Raw genomic sequence first — 7,550 nt, forward strand, 5'->3', positions numbered from 1 at the left:
GGTAAAACATGACTAACCTTGGTTCTTCGAACATTCGATATTTGGCTATGCTTACTAACTTGGAATGTGCAACCTGTTTTTGACGAATTTTATTAATTTTTACGATTTCAATGCGAAAATCACTGTGCTTAATGAAATCATTAGAATTTTACAAACAAAGTTCACTACAATTACAAGTACATTTGATTTAAATAGTTAAGGATATTGTACTGGTAACCATCGCGTTTGGCAAGGAACCGCTATCAAAACTCACCACCAGGTGGCGTTTGGTAAAACATGACTAACCTTGGTTCTTCGAACATTCGATATTTGGCTATGCTTACTAACTTGGAATGTGCAACCTGTTTTTGACGAATTTTATTAATTTTTACGATTTCAATGCGAAAATCACTGTGCTTAATGAAATCATTAGAATTTTACAAACAAAGTTCACTACAATTACAAGTACATTTGATTTAAATAGTTAAGGATATTGGACTGGTAACCATCGCGTTTGGCGAAAAACCTCTATCAAAACTCACCACCAGGTTGCGCTTGGTAAAAGATGACTAACGTTCGTTCTTTGAACATTCTATAGTTGGCTATGCTTACTAACTCGGAATCTGCAACCTGTTTTTGACGAATTTTACTAGTTTTTACGATTTCAATGCGAAAATCACTGTGCTTAATGAAATCATTAGAATTTTACAAACAAAGTTCACTACAATTACAAGTACATTTGATTTAAATAGTTAAGGATATTGTACTGGTAACCATCGCGTTTGGCAAGGAACCGCTATCAAAACTCACCACCAGGTGGCGTTTGGTAAAACATGACTAACCTTGGTTCTTCGAACATTCGATATTTGGCTATGCTTACTAACTTGGAATGTGCAACCTGTTTTTGACGAATTTTATTAATTTTTACGATTTCAATGCGAAAATCACTGTGCTTAATGAAATCATTAGAATTTTACAAACAAAGTTCACTACAATTACAAGTACATTTGATTTAAATAGTTAAGGATATTGGACTGGTAACCATCGCGTTTGGCGAAAAACCTCTATCAAAACTCACCACCAGGTTGCGCTTGGTAAAAGATGACTAACGTTCGTTCTTTGAACATTCTATAGTTGGCTATGCTTACTAACTCGGAATCTGCAACCAATTTTTGACGAATTTTACTAGTTTTTACGATTTCAATGCGAAAATCACTGTGCTTAATGAAATCATTAGAATTTTACAAACAAAGTTCACTACAATTACAAGTACATTTGATTTAAATAGTTAAGGATATTGTACTGGTAACCATCGCGTTTGGCAAGGAACCGCTATCAAAACTCACCACCAGGTGGCGTTTGGTAAAACATGACTAACCTTGGTTCTTCGAACATTCGATATTTGGCTATGCTTACTAACTTGGAATGTGCAACCTGTTTTTGACGAATTTTATTAATTTTTACGATTTCAATGCGAAAATCACTGTGCTTAATGAAATCATTAGAATTTTACAAACAAAGTTCACTACAATTACAAGTACATTTGATTTAAATAGTTAAGGATATTGGACTGGTAACCATCGCGTTTGGCGAAAAACCTCTATCAAAACTCACCACCAGGTTGCGCTTGGTAAAAGATGACTAACGTTCGTTCTTTGAACATTCTATAGTTGGCTATGCTTACTAACTCGGAATCTGCAACCTGTTTTTGACGAATTTTACTAGTTTTTACGATTTCAATGCGAAAATCACTGTGCTTAATGAAATCATTAGAATTTTACAAACAAAGTTCACTACAATTACAAGTACATTTGATTTAAATAGTTAAAGATATTGTACTGGTAACCATCGCGTTTGGCAAGGAACCGCTATCAAAACTCACCACCAGGTGGCGTTTGGTAAAACATGACTAACCTTGGTTCTTCGAACATTCGATATTTGGCTATGCTTACTAACTTGGAATGTGCAACCTGTTTTTGACGAATTTTATTAATTTTTACGATTTCAATGCGAAAATCACTGTGCTTAATGAAATCATTAGAATTTTACAAACAAAGTTCACTACAATTACAAGTACATTTGATTTAAATAGTTAAGGATATTGGACTGGTAACCATCGCGTTTGGCGAAAAACCTCTATCAAAACTCACCACCAGGTTGCGCTTGGTAAAAGATGACTAACGTTCGTTCTTTGAACATTCTATAGTTGGCTATGCTTACTAACTCGGAATCTGCAACCTGTTTTTGACGAATTTTACTAGTTTTTACGATTTCAATGCGAAAATCACTGTGCTTAATGAAATCATTAGAATTTTACAAACAAAGTTCACTACAATTACAAGTACATTTGATTTAAATAGTTAAGGATATTGTACTGGTAACCATCGCGTTTGGCAAGGAACCGCTATCAAAACTCACCACCAGGTGGCGTTTGGTAAAACATGACTAACCTTGGTTCTTCGAACATTCGATATTTGGCTATGCTTACTAACTTGGAATGTGCAACCTGTTTTTGACGAATTTTATTAATTTTTACGATTTCAATGCGAAAATCACTGTGCTTAATGAAATCATTAGAATTTTACAAACAAAGTTCACTACAATTACAAGTACATTTGATTTAAATAGTTAAGGATATTGGACTGGTAACCATCGCGTTTGGCGAAAAACCTCTATCAAAACTCACCACCAGGTTGCGCTTGGTAAAAGATGACTAACGTTCGTTCTTTGAACATTCTATAGTTGGCTATGCTTACTAACTCGGAATCTCCAACCAATTTTTGACGAATTTTACTAGTTTTTACGATTTCAATGCGAAAATCACTGTGCTTAATGAAATCATTAGAATTTTACAAACAAAGTTCACTACAATTACAAGTACATTTGATTTAAATAGTTAAGGATATTGTACTGGTAACCATCGCGTTTGGCAAGGAACCGCTATCAAAACTCACCACCAGGTGGCGTTTGGTAAAACATGACTAACCTTGGTTCTTCGAACATTCGATATTTGGCTATGCTTACTAACTTGGAATGTGCAACCTGTTTTTGACGAATTTTATTAATTTTTACGATTTCAATGCGAAAATCACTGTGCTTAATGAAATCATTAGAATTTTACAAACAAAGTTCACTACAATTACAAGTACATTTGATTTAAATAGTTAAGGATATTGGACTGGTAACCATCGCGTTTGGCGAAAAACCTCTATCAAAACTCACCACCAGGTTGCGCTTGGTAAAAGATGACTAACGTTCGTTCTTTGAACATTCTATAGTTGGCTATGCTTACTAACTCGGAATCTGCAACCTGTTTTTGACGAATTTTACTAGTTTTTACGATTTCAATGCGAAAATCACTGTGCTTAATGAAATCATTAGAATTTTACAAACAAAGTTCACTACAATTACAAGTACATTTGATTTAAATAGTTAAGGATATTGTACTGGTAACCATCGCGTTTGGCAAGGAACCGCTATCAAAACTCACCACCAGGTGGCGTTTGGTAAAACATGACTAACCTTGGTTCTTCGAACATTCGATATTTGGCTATGCTTACTAACTTGGAATGTGCAACCTGTTTTTGACGAATTTTATTAATTTTTACGATTTCAATGCGAAAATCACTGTGCTTAATGAAATCATTAGAATTTTACAAACAAAGTTCACTACAATTACAAGTACATTTGATTTAAATAGTTAAGGATATTGGACTGGTAACCATCGCGTTTGGCGAAAAACCTCTATCAAAACTCACCACCAGGTTGCGCTTGGTAAAAGATGACTAACGTTCGTTCTTTGAACATTCTATAGTTGGCTATGCTTACTAACTCGGAATCCCCAACCAATTTTTGACGAATTTTACTAGTTTTTACGATTTCAATGCGAAAATCACTGTGCTTAATGAAATCATTAGAATTTTACAAACAAAGTTCACTACAATTACAAGTACATTTGATTTAAATAGTTAAGGATATTGTACTGGTAACCATCGCGTTTGGCAAGGAACCGCTATCAAAACTCACCACCAGGTGGCGTTTGGTAAAACATGACTAACCTTGGTTCTTCGAACATTCGATATTTGGCTATGCTTACTAACTTGGAATGTGCAACCTGTTTTTGACGAATTTTATTAATTTTTACGATTTCAATGCGAAAATCACTGTGCTTAATGAAATCATTAGAATTTTACAAACAAAGTTCACTACAATTACAAGTACATTTGATTTAAATAGTTAAGAATATTGGACTGGTAACCATCGCGTTTGGCAAGGAACCGCTATCAAAACTCACCACCAGGTGGCGTTTGGTAAAACATGACTAACCTTGCTTCTTCGAACATTCGATATTTGGCTATGCTTACTAACTTGGAATGTGCAACCTGTTTTTGACGAATTTTATTAATTTTTACGATTTCAATGCGAAAATCACTGTGCTTAATGAAATCATTAGAATTTTACAAACAAAGTTCACTACAATTACAAGTACATTTGATTTAAATAGTTAAGGATATTGGACTGGTAACCATCGCGTTTGGCGAAAAACCTCTATCAAAACTCACCACCAGGTTGCGCTTGGTAAAAGATGACTAACGTTCGTTCTTTGAACATTCTATAGTTGGCTATGCTTACTAACTCGGAATCTGCAACCAATTTTTGACGAATTTTACTAGTTTTTACGATTTCAATGCGAAAATCACTGTGCTTAATGAAATCATTAGAATTTTACAAACAAAGTTCACTACAATTACAAGTACATTTGATTTAAATAGTTAAGGATATTGTACTGGTAACCATCGCGTTTGGCAAGGAACCGCTATCAAAACTCACCACCAGGTGGCGTTTGGTAAAACATGACTAACCTTGGTTCTTCGAACATTCGATATTTGGCTATGCTTACTAACTTGGAATGTGCAACCTGTTTTTGACGAATTTTATTAATTTTTACGATTTCAATGCGAAAATCACTGTGCTTAATGAAATCATTAGAATTTTACAAACAAAGTTCACTACAATTACAAGTACATTTGATTTAAATAGTTAAGGATATTGGACTGGTAACCATCGCGTTTGGCGAAAAACCTCTATCAAAACTCACCACCAGGTTGCGCTTGGTAAAAGATGACTAACGTTCGTTCTTTGAACATTCTATAGTTGGCTATGCTTACTAACTCGGAATCTGCAACCTGTTTTTGACGAATTTTACTAGTTTTTACGATTTCAATGCGAAAATCACTGTGCTTAATGAAATCATTAGAATTTTACAAACAAAGTTCACTACAATTACAAGTACATTTGATTTAAATAGTTAAGGATATTGTACTGGTAACCATCGCGTTTGGCAAGGAACCGCTATCAAAACTCACCACCAGGTGGCGTTTGGTAAAACATGACTAACCTTGGTTCTTCGAACATTCGATATTTGGCTATGCTTACTAACTTGGAATGTGCAACCTGTTTTTGACGAATTTTATTAATTTTTACGATTTCAATGCGAAAATCACTGTGCTTAATGAAATCATTAGAATTTTACAAACAAAGTTCACTACAATTACAAGTACATTTGATTTAAATAGTTAAGGATATTGGACTGGTAACCATCGCGTTTGGCGAAAAACCTCTATCAAAACTCACCACCAGGTTGCGCTTGGTAAAAGATGACTAACGTTCGTTCTTTGAACATTCTATAGTTGGCTATGCTTACTAACTCGGAATCTGCAACCTGTTTTTGACGAATTTTACTAGTTTTTACGATTTCAATGCGAAAATCACTGTGCTTAATGAAATCATTAGAATTTTACAAACAAAGTTCACTACAATTACAAGTACATTTGATTTAAATAGTTAAGGATATTGTACTGGTAACCATCGCGTTTGGCAAGGAACCGCTATCAAAACTCACCACCAGGTGGCGTTTGGTAAAACATGACTAACCTTGGTTCTTCGAACATTCGATATTTGGCTATGCTTACTAACTTGGAATGTGCAACCTGTTTTTGACGAATTTTATTAATTTTTACGATTTCAATGCGAAAATCACTGTGCTTAATGAAATCATTAGAATTTTACAAACAAAGTTCACTACAATTACAAGTACATTTGATTTAAATAGTTAAGGATATTGGACTGGTAACCATCGCGTTTGGCGAAAAACCTCTATCAAAACTCACCACCAGGTTGCGCTTGGTAAAAGATGACTAACGTTTGTTCTTTGAACATTCTATAGTTGGCTATGCTTACTAACTCGGAATCTCCAACCAATTTTTGACGAATTTTACTAGTTTTTACGATTTCAATGCGAAAATCACTGTGCTTAATGAAATCATTAGAATTTTACAAACAAAGTTCACTACAATTACAAGTACATTTGATTTAAATAGTTAAGGATATTGGACTGGTAACCATCGCGTTTGGCAAGGAACCGCTATCAAAACTCACCACCAGGTGGCGTTTGGTAAAACATGACTAACCTTGGTTCTTCGAACATTCGATATTTGGCTATGCTTACTAACTTGGAATGTGCAACCTGTTTTTGACGAATTTTATTAATTTTTACGATTTCAATGCGAAAATCACTGTGCTTAATGAAATCATTAGAATTTTACAAACAAAGTTCACTACAATTACAAGTACATTTGATTTAAATAGTTAAGGATATTGGACTGGTAACCATCGCGTTTGGCGAAAAACCTCTATCAAAACTCACCACCAGGTTGCGCTTGGTAAAAGATGACTAACGTTCGTTCTTTGAACATTCTATAGTTGGCTATGCTTACTAACTTGGAATGTGCAACCTGTTTTTGACGAATTTTATTAATTTTTACGATTTCAATGCGAAAATCACTGTGCTTAATGAAATCATTAGAATTTTACAAACAAAGTTCACTACAATTACAAGTACATTTGATTTAAATAGTTAAGGATATTGTACTGGTAACCATCGCGTTTGGCAAGGAACCGCTATCAAAACTCACCACCAGGTGGCGTTTGGTAAAACATGACTAACCTTGGTTCTTCGAACATTCGATATTTGGCTATGCTTACTAACTTGGAATGTGCAACCTGTTTTTGACGAATTTTATTAATTTTTACGATTTCAATGCGAAAATCACTGTGCTTAATGAAATCATTAGAATTTTACAAACAAAGTTCACTACAATTACAAGTACATTTGATTTAAATAGTTAAGGATATTGGACTGGTAACCATCGCGTTTGGCGAAAAACCTCTATCAAAACTCACCACCAGGTTGCGCTTGGTAAAAGATGACTAACGTTCGTTCTTTGAACATTCTATAGTTGGCTATGCTTACTAACTCGGAATCTGCAACCTGTTTTTGACGAATTTTATTAGTTTTTACGATTTCAATGCGAAAATCACTGTGCTTAATGAAATCATTAGAATTTTACAAACAAAGTTCACTACAATTACAAGTACATTTGATTTAAATAGTTAAGGATATTGTACTGGTAACCATCGCGTTTGGCAAGGAACCGCTATCAAAACTCACCACCAGGTGGCGTTTGGTAAAACATGACTAACCTTGGTTCTTCGAACATTCGATATTTGGC

This window comes from Daphnia carinata, chromosome 7, assembly GCF_022539665.2.
Source record: "Daphnia carinata strain CSIRO-1 chromosome 7, CSIRO_AGI_Dcar_HiC_V3, whole genome shotgun sequence".
Taxonomy (NCBI): Eukaryota; Metazoa; Arthropoda; class Branchiopoda; order Diplostraca; family Daphniidae; genus Daphnia; species Daphnia carinata.